This window comes from Bactrocera oleae, chromosome 5, assembly GCF_042242935.1.
Source record: "Bactrocera oleae isolate idBacOlea1 chromosome 5, idBacOlea1, whole genome shotgun sequence".
Taxonomy (NCBI): Eukaryota; Metazoa; Arthropoda; class Insecta; order Diptera; family Tephritidae; genus Bactrocera; species Bactrocera oleae.
In genome coordinates, this window is record NC_091539.1 from 26274516 (window position 1) to 26293976 (window position 19461).

The following is a 19461-nucleotide window of genomic DNA, read 5'->3' on the forward strand; positions in this document are numbered from 1 at the left end:
GATATATTTACCGATTGGAGATGTAAAAATAACGATTGTACAATTTTTTAAACACGACTATCGATTGATTTGCTCTTACTTTCAGGCATGTGTTTTTTAACCTTTTTCTCTGAAATTGGAAAAATTAATGGGAATATATGGGTCGGCTTTAAAATACGTCCCAGGATTGCGGGGATAACACCGATATGGGTGGATAGAGGAGGTCGTCCAGATCAAGAATATATACAGATATAGCCGCTGGAAACTTATAGTTTTCGATATATTTACGTTTAAAGGTGAAAATTTCAACTATTTAAAGAACGCATTTTTTCGATTTAAAATGAATTATACACTTATATTTTTCACTAGGATGGTGGACATAAACCCACTAGCATTTTTCGGGATCGAAAGTATTATTAATCATGTATTTGGAGTAGAGTCCTCTTTTTTCATTCATTTTAATTCGTTTGCAGAATATTCATATATGGCAACACTTATTGTTTGTCAATTGGAGAATCTCCTCTATCCCACTATACCCCCTTTAACACTGAAATGGTTTTTTTGCTTTGTGAACTGGTTTTAAAAAAGGTAAATGTATAGTTAAGGGGCCCTAATGAGGGAGGCCTCAAATTATTTATAACTTTTTTTAAATCGTCTTATTTTGACGCGAAGAATACAAATCAGTGAGTGAAAAGTCAATTTTTTCAAGGAATATATTTTTTTTATTGAATTTTACAAAATTATCAAAAAATAAACTCAGTTTGCACATGTTCTTTTGCGTCGAACTTCTTTTTGCACTCGTGGCTTTCGGCTGCGCTTCACAACAATAACCCTGGTTGGTGCAAAACCACGGTCATCATGATGTTACATTTCTTTAGCATTTAATTTTTGATCTGCATTTTGCAGAACTCGACCTCCTTCATTGGGGCCCCTATACTATATCCGGTCAAAATGGGTGTGGGCGGATATAAAAGAAGGTTGTCCGGATAAAGATTACGTATAAATATATCTAATAATTTTTACAATATTCGCATAAATAGTTCAAAAATTCAAGAAATTAAAGAATGTAATTTTACGATTGATAATAAATAATATTAAACTTTTCAGTTTAATACCCTACAAGACGGAAGTAACCAATTCACTACTACACTTATAAAACTACATCATACATATTTTTTGAAGGCGTAAGAAAGAGACGCACATAAAGCTGTATAATATTTGATAAACATTCCAGCCATGGTATTATTTAGAAAAAATTTTTGAGATAAGCGGTTTTTGTGATTTGCTTTTAAAATACGTACATATGCAATATAATTTTGCTTTGCTTTTTAGCATCAAAAGGCGTTTATATAGAAGGTAAGTATTTGAATTTTATGTTGTTTCTATCAATTATTTAGAAATATAGCCACGATCACGATTTTCTTATCGCCGCGATCTGATTGTATGAACGGATAGAGGTGGTCCTCAGAATTAAAAAATGTATACACATATACTCGCCTCAAACTTATAGAGTCGAAATATATGTATTTCAAGCTCAAAAATGTATATTTATTTTCACTATGCTTAACACACTTTGCACACCTTTTTCAATTAATATATTTGCAATTACACTGTATACGTTGAAATATATCTAAAATATGGATTTATTGTGCGTTTTTAAGAAAATAAATGTACTTTGAAAATTACTTGGCAGAATCACAGTTTCACAAGATTTGTGTGACACAATAGAGATTAGTAATATATTAAATGTCCAACACCGGGGTGTCCATAGTTCTTTTGCGTCGAACTTCTTTCTGTACAAATATAATCATTGAAAAATGTGTACCAAGTGTGCAAAACATTGTGAATTAGCGTGCATTATTTTTACAAATCTTGAACTTTAAATACAAATATCTCGACAACTAAAAGTCTGAGGCGGTGTATATATACCGTCAATACCATCGATCGCGGCGCCAGAGAAATCGTAAATTTGCCTATATATAATTGCACATAGAAATTCTGATATGCTTGGTTGTACAAGTACAATATTTTTTAAATATGTTAAAAAAAAACGATAATGGCTTTATAATTTGGTGTTTAATTTACTTGTTAAAGTATGTTAAATACGTATAATACTTTATTTAGTGGAATTGTTAATACAAATTGTTTTTTCTGGTTTATTTTAGCACAAAATTGGAAGTGGAAGATTTCATCATCATAAGCTAAATTCTTTTGTATGGTTAGAAAGTGTCATCAGCTGATATTTTAACCAAAAATGGGAAAATAATTATAGTAAGATTTAAGTTTTTCCCTTCATTATTTTTTAATTTTAGGAAACGGTGATCAGTATTATTGAATAGATAAAGATTTAAGGCATGAAGAAAATGATAAAATATAATATAATAGTTAATAAAAATTGACAAATATTTATAATCATTGATTTATCGATAGTTCATCAACTATATATGGCGCGTTTTTGATCGGAGGCACCGGTTGACCTGAAGTGACGCTGTGACCGCGCGCTCTAAGCCCTCTATCTCGAAAACGGTTCACCGTATGAAAAAAATTTTTAACCAAAATTTGTAGAGAATTTTGTATTCTACAATATTGATAATAAATACCAATAGCAAAAAACCCATAGGAAATGAGATATTTACAAAAAAAGCGCAAAAAAACGATTTTTGTGACCTTTGACCTTGAAATTTAATAGTTGCGTACACCCTACCATATGTAGGTTTTGAGACAACTTTTAGGGTGTCAATATACAAGTATTTACAGACTTACAGCTGGGTATCTGAATTCCGAGGTGAACTTACTATAATGACTGGACTATTTGGCAGTAGGCGTGGAGGAGTTAAGCTCAATGCGAATAAGGGCATTTACGTTCGAATCCTGAAAATCATTAATCTCAAATTAAATTTTTTTATTTTATTAATTGGAATTTTAGCAGATCTCAATTCAGTGACTTTAATCGCATATTTAACTTACTGAGGCAATTACAATATTTTAGGAAAAGCTGTTAACATGTTTAGGTTTATTGAGTGTAACTTTATTTATGCGTGTTTACACAAATATGACAATCACACATACATTCATAAATACACGTAAGCTGATGCTTGCTTGTCCTTGCCCCGCGCAAACAATTACTTTTAGCTTCACTCTTTGCTTTTTGCGAGAGCAGCTAGAACAAAGTAAACCAATTTATATTTAATACATTAGGGAAGACATCCCACTTTAGCAGCACTCAACAAAGTAGCAAGCAAACAATTACTTTTAGCTTCACTCTTTGCTTTTTGCGAGAACAGCTAGAACAAAGTAAACCAATTTGTATTTAAGACATTAGGGAAGACATCCCACTTTAGCAGCACTCACCACTTGTATAATTATATTGTAAGTAATTAAAATGCGCAATTTAGTTTAGTATTCGAATTTTATTATTAAATTTTGCACAATAAAATTCCTTAAATATAAGTTTATATATTATCGGATCGTTAAATGTAGAGTGGGCGCGTACGGAACGATGTTGTCCAAAAAGAAATGTGTAGATCCAAAAGCAGTTGAGGAATCGCTTTGGTGTTGCGCGCAGGATGGTTGATTGTTAAAATGTGATTTTTGATCAAATAATCGGCCACAAGCGTCGATCAATGAGACGGCACATTATCGTGCAACAAACGCCAACTTCCATCTTCGCGATATTCGGGCAGAACACGTCGAATACGGCGCACCAAACGATTTAAAACTCCAAGGTAGAATACCGTATTAACGTTTCGGCCGGGTGGAACAAATTTTTTGTGGACAATACCCTTGGAATCATAAAAACAAATCAGCATTGTCTTCACTTTTGACTTCTCCATCCGCGATTTTTTGGGTTTCGGCTCATTTCTCATTTATGTCCTCACGATCACTTTGAAAACGTTGAAATCACTCGGGCACTCTGCTACGATATAGGCAATCATCGCCATAAACTTGTTTCATCAATTGAAACGTTTCGGTAAAAGTTTTACCAATTTTAAAACAAAATTTATGTTGGCTCTTTGTTCGAAGCTCATTTTCGCACCGATGACAAAAACATACTGACACTTGAAACGCAATTACTTCACTTCCATTAGATGAAATGTCATGGAATTTTTACTGGAAGCAGGACAATACCATTGGCTTATATTTTTGGAATCAGGATTTTTGTATTATTATTGGCGAAAGCTATCCTGCGGGGCGGGAAGTTATATATGTATGTGTTTTTAATATTGGGGTTGTCAAAGGGAATTCTGACTCTGTTCGAGCAGTTGTGGCTTTGTACAAGTCTTCACAATACTGATCTTCTTGGATTGTAACTGATATGTGGGAGAGTTCTTTTAACTCCCAACATTTACTGAATTGTGAATTAATGTGTCCATATAATTTTTCGTCAACTGGAGTTGTTGATGTGGATACTGGTTCTGCAACTAGTCCACTTAGAATTCAACTGAATATAGTTTTGAAGTTGGGCTAGAAGGGTGGTTGAAATTTTTTCAACACTTTCAAGTATTATTTTCGGTATAAGGTCGCTGCATATTAGAATATCTATTTGAGCGGGGTGTTGCAGTTGGGATCTGCTAGCTTTAGGTGTGAAACCTTTTGTCAATGCTTGCTATTTATGTGATACCTTGGAAGCATGTTAGCGGCAGGATTATAACTTCTGCTACAATTCGCTTATCCACTTGAGGGGAAATTAGGGTAATGGGGCAGATTTTATTTGAGTTTTGGACTACTCTTTCAAAATTCGATTGTTTTGATTGCAGTTTTAGCCTATTTTGTGCCTTAGACGCTAAAAATGATCGTTGTGATCCTTCGTCTATTAGGGCCCTAAGCTTAAAAGCTCCTCGGTGCTCAATGGAGACGACTGCTGTGGGTAGTAATACCCTACTTTGAACTTCGCTGTGTAACGTTTGTGTTTTTAATGCCTTTGAGCAGCATGGTGCTTCTTTGCAATTTTCGGGATTTGCTTTTGCAATTGAACCCGTGAGTCTTTTCTTATGCTCTGCTTTGGGTTGAGCCTAGAAATTTGCTGTAATGAAGCATTGAGAGGTGTCTTTTGTGACAATATAAGCAAGTGAATTTGCTTTTGCAATTTTTATGCGGATGCGCATATGACAGGCAGTTTGAACAAAGTCTTTTAGTTTTTACGAAATTATTTCGTTCGTTAACTTTTAAGTTTTTAAACTTTTCGCAAGATTGTAATTTATGCCCTCTTGTGCATAGTTCGCATAACGTATGTTTATTTTGTTTAGATGTGAACGATTGCCTTTAGTAAAAGCTTCTGTTTAATTTGTTTTTGCTACTAGCTTGGGGTCTATTGAAGCTTCTTTTTTGGTTTTGAACAGTTTCCGTTCTGACCAATTTTTTATCTACCCCTTCTGCGATTTCGTATTGGGTAATTGGAAAGTCTTTCCAGAGAATGTAGATTATAGAGAAGGTTCACAGTGCGGCCATTATCAAAATATTTCACTTTTCGCAGGGAAACTGAAAGCGATGAGAGTGTTTCCTCACTTTTGAAAGGGGTACTGAAAACGATGAGCGTGCTTCACCATAGAAAATTATTGGCCACAATTAACATCAGGAGACTGAAAAAGAGCAGAATTGAGCATTTTCAATGTTAATTGAGAAAAGTTATGCTAATTTCAATGTTAAGAAATGTACGCTTACAGATTCGTATATTTACAATGCGCAAACGACTTTGCATATAATTTTAACATATTCTGCATATACAGGGTGGCTAACGAATCGTGCTACAAAACTAAACCGAATAAGTTTCTTTGTAATCAATGCATAACAAATATTTTTTTATTGTGTAGAAAATGTTATTTGATTTAAACAATTAATTATTCCTCCATACTCAGCCACGCATATGCAAGACCTAATGAGAAAATTATTGCGGGCTGAAGGGTTGAAGTCGGGATTGCCTCAATTATCTATTTAATGAACTGCTTCAGTTCAGTCAGAAGCAAAAGCGGTCGCAAATATTTATTTATTTATTCCAGGATACAAAGTACATATTACATACAAAGTATGCACCTATAGAGGTGTTACACAACACCTGTACATAGGAATGGTAATAATAGTTTATTATAATTAAGTACTAATCTATTAATAACAAATGTCATTTATAGTTGAAAAACAAGAGAAAACATAGTATTTTTAAATATAAGTGTCTATCCACTCAGTTATTTTCTTTTTGCTTGCTTTATTTTTAATATTTAACAACTTTAGACTCAGCGGTAACATATTGTGGTATTTAATTGCTATATATTTCGAGTCTTTGTAAGATATATTTTTATTAATCTTTGGTAACTGTAACGGTTTAGCTCTAGCCTTACCTTTATATTCATTAAATACCTCTTTACAATCGGAATAATGATAACATTGTGACTCAGAAATAAATTTCTTTTTAATACCCAGTACGGGTGTTCTCTCGTTTTTATCCCATAAATGATTAATTAATTTATCTTGTATTTGTATTAACAATTTTGTAACATTCTTATAACTACCTCCCCAGGCAATAATTCCATAGTTGACTATACTATCGAATAATGCGTAATAAATGGTTTTTAGTGCTTTCTTGTTCATATATATGATATGAATATCCCATCTCATGTGACTATCAAAATATACACCTAAGTATTTACTATTATCAATTCTTTTAATGGTCTTATCATAAATTTTTAACTCAAAACTTTCTGGAATACTGTCTTTATATGAACCGAAAGTTATGTAGTTAGTTTTTCCAACATTTAGAGTTAAGTAATTATTACACATCCAATTCCCTATTAAACTTAACTGCACATTCATTTGTGATTCAGCTTCCGCCCAAGATTTGCCTACACATTTAACTATTGTATCATCTGCATAAGCTGCCAAACAGTTTTCAGGTAGTTCCTTAAAAATATCATTTACATATAGAAGAAAAAGCAGTGGTCCCAAGATTGTACCTTGCGACACCCCTATTTGAACTTTACATGATTTGCTTTTTACCCCGTTAACTTTAACTACTTGATATCTGTTTTTAAGGTAGTCACGAATTAAATCAACAGCGATTCCTCTGATTCCATATCTATATAATTTATCCAACAATAAAGCATGATCTACTGTATCAAAAGCTTTTGCTAAATCCAGGAAAGCTATCACTGTTGAATTATTTTTATCAATATTAGTGTATATAAAACTGGTAATTGCTACAATTGCATCCTTAGTGGCTTTATTTATTAAGAAGCCATATTGGTTTTTCGCAATAATTTTTGAGTCTGTTATGAAGTTATAATTTCGTTTATGAATAATTTTTTCAAAAACTTTTGCTATATTAGAAATTAAGGATATTGGCCGATAGTTATTCGTTTTATATTTGTCTCCTGATTTATGGATTGGTAGGATTTCTGCACATTTTAATCCATTTGGCCATATTCCTATAGTCATACAGGTATTAAAGATAAATTCCATTGGCTTACTAATAAATTTACTTATTATTTTTAAGACTTTAGTGTTAATTCCATCAACTCCCCCAGCTTTGTCTTTTAGGTTTCTGATTACTTTTTCAATTTCTTGTTCATCAGTTGGCTTAAAGAAAATTGCCTTAGTATTATTTTCTATATTATAAACCGTACTGTTATCTGTTTTTTTCATTTTAGCAGCTAAATCTATACCCACATTACTAAAAAAATTTATAAAGGTATCAGCAGTTTCCGCAGAGTTAGTGATCTTCACATCATGTTCGATTAAGTAGTCTATATCTTTAGATGACTTTACATTTTTACCTAATTTATGATTTACATAATTCCATAAGTCTTTACTAAGTTAGATTTACTATTTATCGAATTATTCTCATAATTACACTTAGTAATTTTTATAACTTTGTCCAGTTTTTTACAGTAAGTATTGTATTTTGTTTTTAGTTCTATATTATCTTTATTTTTTTTCCATTTATTATATAACTTCTCTTTAGTACGACATGACTTCATAATGCCAATCGTAATCCAATTTTTACGCTGTTTAAATTTACGATTGTTGTGTTTTGGTTTTACATAAGCATTTTTTTATCAAATTTTGTATTTTAGCTATGAGACTACTAGTAGCAATATTTGGATCCTGTATTTTTAATATGTCTTCCCAAAGTACATTTTTACTATTTTTCTCCAGCATTTTATAACTGAGATAATTCTTAGGTTCTTTATGATTTAATAATTTATGCGTATTTAATGACAAAAACAAAATATAATGATCAGTGATCATTTGTTTATATGTAATTGATTTTACGTTGGGAATATTTGTTTTAACGAACATATTATCTATACATGATCCATCCTCACTATAAGGCCTGGTAGTATTATTAAAAAATGGTACATAATTCATATCTAAAACACTTGATAATAGTAGATCTGAGTGATAGTCTACATAATTTAAATTTATATTGAAGTCTCCAACTAATATATGATTTTTAATCTTAGAATTAGTATCCATGTATATTTTTAATTTATTAATAAATTCATCCTTAGGGATGTCATGACATCTGTACATTCCAGTTACCTTTAAATTTAAATTATTGTTAATACTTATACATGTAGAGAGAAAATTGCAACGCCCGATAGTATCTACCGATGTGGAGTGTTTTAGAGCATTTGAGACATTATTACTCCATCTGCCTTATTTATACTGCTTTGATTATAATGTATGCTATAACCATTTAATGAATATAATTTATGTTCAATTAAATTCCACGTTTCACTACAAACTTTAACATGTGGTTTACATATTAGACTTTTTAGCAAAAGTTCAAGTTTTTCAAAATTGGCATTGAGACTTCTGATGTTGATATGAAGTATGAGAATGTCACCTACAGCGAACTTCTTGTTTAAATCTTCTAGATTATCTACAGAATCCTCAATAATACAATTCAAATCTTGATTACTATTATTATTCATTTTTGGTGAGAAAATTGTGTTATATGTTCTAAGTTTATGCCCCCTTTGGTTCAAGGACTTTACCAAAGTTAGTCGGAATCTGAGACATTGTAGGATAGTCTGTTGATTTCACAATGTTGTTGTATTTGAATTTGAGGTATGCGCATGCGCTGATATCCGTTGCCGCGTGATCAGTGGGTTTGTTTTTATTAAAATGTTTATTGTAATAAACACAGTTTATACATGATTTTATGGTGCTGGTGCATTCTCTAGTATCATGCTTTCCAGCACAAAGCTGATTCATTGTTACATTTTTTGCGGCTATGATTGGTCCGGCCACATCGAAAGCACATACTCAATTTAAAAACATCAAACACTCGACAGCTCTTATGGCCAACATAGGTAACTTTATTGGACATCGCACTGAGATAAATGTTAGAAGACACTTCAAGATTTAAGCTACGTTTGTTCTTACTATTAGTAAAGTCAGCTATAATTTTAAAGTCCCCATCGAAATAGGCGCTGTTTCTGTTACAAATATCATCAATTAGTTCTTCCTTGCTCATGTCACTTTCGGTATCAAAAATTTTGATTTTGGGAGCATTCATTTTCTCCTGTACCACTTCAAAATTTTCACCTAGTTTTTCAACCAGGTCTTTGGTTCTTACGACATCTTGCTTGCTTTTACACTTAACTATCACTGCACCCGATTTTGTTGTCATTACATTTTTTATTTGAGCACTTGTATTAGTAGAAATAATTTTTTTAACTAGTTGAGCATAGTTTTTATCCATTTCTTTATTCTTTGTCTTAACTACAATCGCTGGACACTCTTTCTTTCTTATCCTCTTTTAAAATTTCAGCGTACGACTTACATTTGTTTACTTCTGCTTTATTTATTTCCAGTAATTCAGTTAATAACTTGTTTTTAGATTTCAATTCTTGATTTAAATCACGTAGCAGTTCTATTTTAACGTTGGCATTCAGGAGCTGTTCATCCTCATTGTTTCTCACTGTTTTATTGAGAAGATCTTGTGAGCTTGATGTATCTAACATTACACTGCTGCTCAAACATAACTTAAGATCTTCTTTTTCGTGCTGTTTTATATATGCTATTATTTTTCTTGAGTTTTTATCCAGCGTGGCGTGGTCGGATGAGGTTATGTTTACATCACCATGATCGGGACACACAATCAATCGCTTACCCACGTAAAAACCTTTTTCAAATCTGTTGAAGTCACCTTCGTGATAAACACATTCACATATAATGCAAATTACAATTTTAGGAATTTTCATATTTGAATGACACTTAAAAGTTTCGTCACACTTATCACCAAGCTGCACAGCTTCGTCCCTGTTCTTGCTTGCACTTTTGCATTTTGCTGCAGAAATTTTTACCGCACTTTGATCTACGCCGTCTCTTCCAATCACCCCTTCTTCGTTCTTCTGTGCTGCTTTCATTATTATTCTCCGATTTTTTGTTTTTGTTTTCCTTGTGTGTGCACATCCAGCTAGTTGAGTCTATTAATTGGGCTAGGTATTGTTTTCAGACCATTTGCGCTGTTGTTGTTGCGGCTGCACTTATTTACGCAAGCAAATTTTTTTTTAACTTGATTTTTGTTTTTTAAGCTATTTCACACTTTTATTTTCATTAAAATAATTAATTTAAACTGTTTCAATAACTCAGTAAGTTTTCTCTCCTAATATAAAATTTTTTAGAACATATTGTTAACTCCACAAAAATCACCACATCTGACACGTCCGCTTGCTCAACTAGTCTTCTATAATAATAATATTCTTATACATATCTATTTATATAATTATGTGTGCATGTAACAAATATGAAAGTACTCATTATAATTTTTAACTTATCTATATGCAACGTATGTATGCAAATATGTACACAGCTCACGTTTTTTGTTTCCTTGTCAAAGAGTCACTTTGTCGAAGGACTGACGCGACGACAAGCGTCACAACATTGTGTAGTTGGTAGAAAATCCGAGCTATGCTGAAAAAAAATAACGAACAGCCGCCGATTGTCACCGCTTCCCTTGCCGCTCTAACAGCTTTGCCCATAAATCATCGTAAGTATGTATGTTTATATATGAGCATGCATACATATTGACGCAGATTTTTGTGAGCAATATTTTAAAATTGTAAAATATTTTAAATCGACAAAAACTTTGTTGCCAGTTTTGTTAACTTTTTCAATGTTTTGTGGGTTTGCGGGGTTTCAACTTTTCCCTTCTGGAAGGAACATCAGAAATTTGTTTGTGCTAAACATTATAAGCTTTTGCCATCGTAGCGGAAAGACGCTTGTAGGCAAACGCATGCTCGGGGAGATGTGGGGGTGACGGTTTTTCTGAACGAAGCGAGGTTGCTTGTTGAAAGTACGACTGCGTTTATGAATAAAAACGTGGTTGTTGTGTGATTTACTATAACATCGGATTCGGCTTTTTGGTTGACATACTGACTTGTGATGATTGTTGTTTTTGTAGAAAAATGTTTGTAGTTTTTTGGGGGTTACATATTTACATGTGTTCGGATATTCATATGTATGTAGGTTGGTTTGTGTAAGCATTATTTGTGCGGCAATGTTATATATACATACATATACATGTTGACATATAAATCAATGCGCGCACATATAGTGTATTGATAAGTGATAGAGTCTTATCAGTTTTGCATGCATTCATAAATATTCGCATAATGAAATTCATATTAATGAATATGATTTTATATAAACGTATAAAAATATAAGCCAAAAGGCTAATATTCGGCTGTAATATCAATGCAAGCTTCTGAGCATAATTTATATTCAATGCTCAGCTCTGTTTACGCGCCACTGTTAAAATTTCTCCTTCCGAGCTAACTGTGGTGAAACACGCACGTATTTTGTTAGGTTTTGACAATTCACTCGCTGATCCGTAGTTGGACCTTCTCTATATTTTACATTCTCTGGACTTTCATTTGTTACCACGTTGGGCATTTTTTTCGAGATGAGAGCGATTGCTCCCACAAAAGTAACGATTTTTTTGGTAAAGCGGCGATGCATATATTTACCAGTATTGGGTCTCAGCTTTCTGTGGGAGTATTTTATGTCGATAGAACCGACAAACAATTTGAAACAGTAGTAGTGATAGTAGTTTAAAAAATTCTTCACTTGTTTCTTTGTGAATTTCTGGCAAGTTTATTAGTGTCGTTACTTGTTTATCGACCAATATTCTTTCGTTTTCATATCTAGATTTTAGAGCATCCCAAGCATTGTATAAGCCAATATTCTTTCGATTTCGATTCTTGATTTAAGAGCTTCCCAAGCTAAATTGAAATTATTGTCATTTAGTGCGAACTGTTTACTATTACGCCTGCTTGACCTTTAGTTTTGTATCGGAGGTTATACAATTTTTGCGCTTTTGATGATTAAGGATGGTTTATGTAAACGGCTGTAAACATGTCCGAAAGGACGGCCGTTGTTGAAATATTTCTGTGTCCGACGCGGGCACCTTGAGATGGATACCTAAAATTGCCTCTTGACTGTGAATATGTGGCAGCTCTACTCTCGGAGGAGGAGAAGGTGCAATTGCTTTTATTAGGTTTAATTAATCATTGATCATATTGGTCTTAGCAATTTTCATATTTTGCGTAAGCCGAAGATTTAAAGTTTTCTGGTCGATTTGGGACGTTAGATTCTACTATGGCGTCTATGCAGCTTAGGAACGTGTCCAAAATCTTGAATTTTTTTTGTTAGGTAGCGACCTGTTTTGTGCGTGTAGCTTCTGCAGGTATGTTAAAAACACGTATTTAGTTTTATTAATATCGTTTTGTATTTACTTGCAATGAAAATGTTTTTATTGTTTATTTCACAGATCTCTAATTATCAAGAGTTAAATAACCAAATTAAAGATATTGCCAAAAATTCATTTGTCTTAAAACTTTTAAAAAACGACATTCATTAAATAAGTCACATCAAGTGATGACTACAGATCGAGTATCGTGGTTTGCTTACGAAGACAAACAAACGCGCGATTAAAAACCTCCATCATTCGTGTCGTATGAGTGCTATTGTCACTGATTTAAACGATTAAGGATTAAATGTAGTAAACAAACTTATGTGGAAAGCACGAGAGTCATTAAACATGTTTCTAGCTACCTTTGATACTAATGAAGATGTCAAGAAAATTTTTAAAGTTAAACATATTTTTCACTTCGTAGATCTCATTGAGCTTGTTAGAAATTCTAAACTTATTGTTCAATATAAAAATTACCAGGCATTTGGACATACCAAGAATTTCTGCTCAAAGTTGTGAAAAGTAACTCAAAAGTAATGAACTCAAAAAACAATAACTTGACTGAAGACCTATTGACTTAAATTCTAGAGATATTAAATAAACAAGAAAAATTCATTTTCGATCTCTGCAGTCGTTTAGATAACCTCAAAAATTAAAAAACAATAAAAATCTATGGTATGAATGGTGCTCCCCGAGTAATGATATGGAACGAAAATGGATTATTAAAGCACCAAGAAGAACTTCAAATTATTTTGGAAAAAGGAAAAATAGATATATGTCTAATATCCGAAACTCATTTTACGACACTCAGCCAATTCACCCTAGTAATTGTGCGAGGGGAGATACTGCTGCTATTATTAAAAACGATATTGAGCATTATGAGGATGGAAAAACCAGTACGCAAAATATTCAAATCACAACTTTACATTAAAAACGCGTTTAAATTACTGCAATATATTGGCCGCCGAGGTACAAAATTCTCGTTGATGAATATAAAGAACTTTTCAATATGCACACCCACAAATGTATTATGGGTGGCGACTTTAATGCGAAGCATGTCTACTGGGGATCGCGCCTAACGACATCAAAAGGACGGGATTTATTCCAGGCAGCTCAGGAAACCGGATGTGAGTTTGTATTGGCCAACAAAATACCCGATCTAATATACTTCTTTATTACTAGGAAAGTATTCCGAAATTTCAAAATTATAGGTTCAAATTACCCTAAAGACTTTAGCCGTCCCAGGCTTTCGGGGATAAAATGGGTAATACAGGAATCCAAAACCTAGAAACATAAAATATTAGAGAGCATTGATGGTAAGGATTATGTTATACCTTCTATGACAATGTTACTTTTTCTTGTAGAACTCAAAAAAAAACCCTGGTCGATCCAATATCGTGGTGTACCAAGGTTTTTTTGCGCAGAACTTTTTTTTGCGTTGGCGGCCTTTGGCTGCCCTTCAAAAAATAACCCTGGTCGGTGCAACACCGAGTTTTACCAAGGTTTTTTTGCGTAGAATTTCTATTTGCGTGAATAGTAGGCTATATCTATACATATTCTTGATCTGAGGACCTCCTCTATCCGCCCATATTCTGGGACGGTATTCTAAAGCCGATCTAAAAGTTCTCCCAACCTGGAAAAGAAAATTACGACAGGAACGGCAACAAACACGCTCACCACTTGACAAAATCAATTTTAATAGAGCAACAGCTGAATTAAAACAAGAAATTACTCATATTAAGAATGAGTCAATACACAAATCCTTATCTCAACTATCGGCTAACAAAAAAGATGATTACTCGCTCTGGAAAATTACCAAATATCTTAAACGTCCAACATGCCAGGTTGCGCCATAAAAAATTAGCAGTAATAAATGGGCTAGAAGTGATTGTGATAAACCAAATGCATTCGTAACACACCGAGCTGAAAATTTTCTTTCAAATGAGAGTAGTGAAAATGCGTTCCTCAATAATGTTCAACCAGATCATGCAACAATTACAGAAATCTCAAAAATTCAATCTAATAACAGCTGAAGTATTAAAGCAGTTACCACCAAAAGTTTATTAAATCTCACGTATATTTTCAATACATACGTCTGACACATTTTCCAAGTCCCTGGAAACTTGCTGACGTTGTAATGTTTCCTAAACTAAATTGTATCAAAAAATGTATAGAATATTTGTGAGATTGACGCAGGCGTACCACAGGGAACTATTTTAGGACAATTTTTTATATTATTTGTACTAGAGACTTACTGTTAGCACCAAACAGTATGACTGTCACTTAATCGGAAATTGTCAAAAATGGAATGGCTGTCATAATCAGAGCTGGCGTTTCGCTGACAGCTTTCCATGTAATAGAGGACTAACACATAAGTGCTGTCAAAATTTACAAAATGAAACTACCGTCAAGTGTAGTTTTCAGAGTTTATCTTATATTTGAAAACCAGGGGCAATGGTAAAAAAAACGTCTTCAGAGTCTTCTATACACTCTGTACACGTTGGACAGTACGGACTATATTCATGACGAAATTTGTAAAGGTTGCTTCTAAAGCACCCATATGCACTTAGTATTTGGGTCAGGTGGGAATCCACCTATCTATCCACGGTATGATGTCTGGTATAACACTGTGTGTCCACCGTCCTTTGGATGAGGTTTGCCACCGTTGCTGCCACATTGTGATGCTTTTGCATTTTTCCTCTCTTTTTGCTGCTGTAGAAGGTTCCGATAGCTGGTATAAGCGCGCAAATTCATTTCGCTGGATGTATTGTGCACCATACTGGCTAATACTTCAGCAGCGTCGCTTGATATGGTTCAGAAAGCACTTTTTACGCGTATTTCAGAAAGGCTATGCACTGTAATTTTTGGTCCAGCATATGATTTTGTATAGCGCCTGGATTTATATGGGAGCCGCATAAAGTATACTGATTTCATTAACTTGCTCTGTATTAAAAATCGTCGGCTGAAACGCACGCAGCCTCTGTTTGCCATCATTCTAGATAAAGAATTATAGATTTTATTTGCCTTACCCGTCGTGTTATCCAAGTGCTCTTCAAATTTTAGCCTCGAGTCCAATATTACACCAAGTACTTCAGCTGTGGCTGTGTAGCTATCTCACATTCTCCTATGGTGAGCAATATTTTTTCTTTATTTTTCCTGGAGCTAATGAGCAAGACTTCTTTTTGCTCAGCCAACTCTAAGCTTATGGTAGCAAACCATCGTCGTAGACCATTTCTGCAATCATTGCCTTTGATCCGGAAGTCATCTAGATGTTTCGTCACTGCTACCACTATGAGATCATCCATATAGGCGATTAGTTTCACGGAATGTTGTTGCTGTATTCTTAGCACTCTATCAGGTTTCATGGAAGGGGGCCGAAAACCGAACCTTGCGGTACATTACTCGTAATAGAGTAACTCTGGGAACCTTCACCTGTGTCGTATGGCAATATCCTGTTGTCAAAATAACTCATAATAATATTTATGAGGTATTGGGTGCAGGTATTTCGTACAGGGCCTTTGCTGATATTTGCCCATTTCGCAGAGTTAAATGCATTCTACACATTCAGGGTAATTAGCGCGCACTATTTGTTTGTGCCACCTTTCTATCTTTTGCCACTTATGGAACATTTAGCAATATCACTTCACTTTGTGCGTCAATAGTAGATTTTATATTTTATAAAGCCGTTTTGTCTCTCTAATAAACTGCCGGCTTTTTGGATTGCTACCTCCAGCGGTTTCTTACTATGCTTTCGTACACTTTTGTGCATTGTACATTTTAACGAACAAACTGGGTCTCAGAGTCATCGCTTCTTTTAGACCTCTATTTGGTATACCATCTATTCCAGGCGCTTTGGAGTTTTTGACCCCAGCAGGAAATTCACTATCCCATGAAAAAATAACTGTAAGAGAAGGATTTTTATTATATGATTATTTACAAAATTATGGTTTCCCTTTTTACGAAATGTACATTGTGATTTTAACCTTTGGTAAAAGGAAAAATTCCCTTCTATTATTTTATAATTTACAAAATTATGGTTTCTCCTTTTACGAAATGTGCACTATTAGTGATTTTAACCTTTCGTAAAAGGAAAAGTCTTTGACAATTCAATCTTAATATTAAAAACAGTTCTGCGTATTCTGCATAAAAATGAATATAGAAAAATTGAAACAAAAAGAATAATCGTATAAACGCAAGGAAGATCTTACTAAATAAAAGCGATACTACAAACTTTTCTCATGTTCCTGGATTTATAATTGATTTTTTTTTGGAAAAGACGCAACTAATAGTTTGTGTTTTTGCTTTCGTTAATGGAATCAGCGAGTCGCAACTCTTTCAACTAATACGATGGATACCGTTCACAAAAAAATATCAGATTTACTCTTATGGCTTGAAAATTCTCCAAACGCTCACAAGTACTATAGCTATAATGTTATACTTAATCAAATAGTTTTTTGTAACGGAGACTTACGAAAATATGGAGAAAAAAAGCAAAGAAACTAAATAAAATTTGAAAAGTATTATATTTTTACGTTGCTAACTGTTTGTTTTATTTTTATAAAAGATCACGGAATTAAAATGAATTAAACCCCACGAAAATGCTTTAATCCCCACCAATCAAAATGAATTAAGCCCTACCAAACGTGGGGGTTCTTACATGACAGAATCCCAACTAAAAAAAAAGAATTAATCCCCACGAAAATGACTTTAGACCCACTTTCCGCCATTTTTAATTTTGTTGTAAAATTGGTGGTGCTTAAGTAATTTTGCCCGGTGGTGGTTAATTCAGTGGGGGCTAATTCATACACCCGTAAAATACCTACACATAACGGTATTTCCATTTATTTCAAAATGTTAAGATACAGAAATTCATAAAGCCGAAATAGAAAAACAAGTCGAGGAAATGCTATAACAGGTTATAATTCGAAAATCTGCTAGCGCTTACAACATACCTCCTTGGATCGTTCTGACGAAGCTTGATGTGTCTAATAAATTAAATTGGCGCATCGTCATCGACTACCGAAAGTTGAATAACATCACTGTAGAAGACATATGCCCTATTTCAAATATAGAGGATATATTTGATAAACTAGGATGATGCCTTTACTTTACAACACTCGACTTGGCGAAAGGCCTTCACCAAATCGAAATGGATGAAAGCGATATCCATAAAACAGCATTTTATACAGCCAACGGTCACTACGAGTTTCCACGTTTCGGAAACTAATGAACGAAGTTTTGAAAGAAAATTTTGAAAATTTTATACTGCCTACATAAAGCAAATTTAAAAATCCAAGTGACTAAGTGTAACTTTTTAAAACAACAAACTGAATTTTTAGGGCACGTCATCCCTCATGAAGGAATAAAACCCAAAAAAAAACCAAAAGAAGATAAAAATGTTTTTAGGGATTACGGGTTATTATAGGCGATTGTCCGATTTTATTTTTCACATCAGTTACAGATGCTAGTAACTTTGCCCTAGGATCAGTCTTAATGCAATCCAACAAAGTAGTTTGCTATGCTAGCAGATATCTCAACGGACACGAAAATAATTATACCGCGATCGGGAAAGAAACCTTTGCTATTGCTTGGGCAACAAAATATTTTCGGCCCAATCTTTCCGGACGAAGATTTATAACAAAAACCGACTATTGCCCACTTTTTTGGCTAACTAATTTAAAGAAACGACTAGCAAACTTCAACGCTGGAAAATAAAATTAACGAATTTGACTTCCAAAAAGAATATATTATATTAAAAAAAAATTAAACGTAATAGCGGACGGACTTAGTAGGATAGTATTGTATATGATATGGACGTCCAGCAAACAACAATAGAAACTATTGTAATATAAATGAACTGACTGACAAAGATGTGAACTGATACAGTTCATAGTGCGGAAACGAATAGTACAGACTTTATTTTAATTACGAAAAAACCTTTAAATATTTTTAGGGTACAAATGATCATCGACTACACAGAAGTAGAACCGATGAAATCTAAAATAATTTTGTTTCAATACGTACCTATTCGTCGAATTTTGACTATTAATAAAAGCCTGAAAGAATGAGTCAAATATTTTAATGGAGTATATCACAGACAGAGACAAAATTTTACAAATAATCGAAAAAAACTATTTAACTATTAATCATGGAGGAATAAACGAAATCCTTTCGTAAATTAAACTTTCTTATTACTATCCAAATCTACAAAAAGAGATACAAAAATATATGACCAATTGTGAAATATGTAATAGGCAAAATTTATTTTTAAAGTTGGAATAGATGGTATACCAAATAGAGGTCTAAAAGAAGCGATGACTCTGAGACCCAGTTTGTTCGTTAAAATGTACAATGCACAAAAGTGTACGAAAGCATAGTAAGAAACCGCTGGAGGTAGCAATCCAAAAAGCCGGCAGTTTATTAGAGAGACAAAACGGCTTTATAAAATATAAAATCTACTATTGACGCACAAAGTGAAGTGATATTGCTAAATGTTCCATAAGTGGCAAAAGATAGAAAGGTGGCACAAACAAATAGTGCGCGCTAATTACCCTGAATGTGTAGAATGCATTTAACTCTGCGAAATGGGCAAATATCAGCAAAGGCCCTGTACGAAATACCTGCACCCAATACCTCATAAATATTATTATGAGTTATTTTGACAACAGGATATTGCCATACGACACAGGTGAAGGTTCCCAGAGTTACTCTATTACGAGTAATGTACCGCAAGGTTCGGTTTTCGGCCCCCTTCCATGAAACCTGATAGAGTGCTAAGAATACAGCAA

General features: G+C 33.5%; 1 long non-coding RNA gene across 12 annotated transcripts in view; it reads left to right on the top strand.

Annotated features, from left to right (window-relative positions):
• The first annotated feature begins 467 nt into the window (after positions 1-467).
• The window catches only part of LOC106624049 (uncharacterized), a 44937-nt gene continuing 25943 nt past the window's right edge, over positions 468-19461 (top strand). For 8 of the 12 annotated variants that reach the window (XR_011396657.1, XR_011396656.1, XR_011396663.1 and 5 more), the window contains exons 1-5: positions 468-567; positions 1087-1335; positions 2145-2250; positions 12752-13800; positions 13856-13989. This is a non-coding gene — a long non-coding RNA (uncharacterized lncRNA). The other 4 variants (XR_011396659.1, XR_011396660.1, XR_011396665.1 and 1 more) reach the window with 4 other exon arrangements.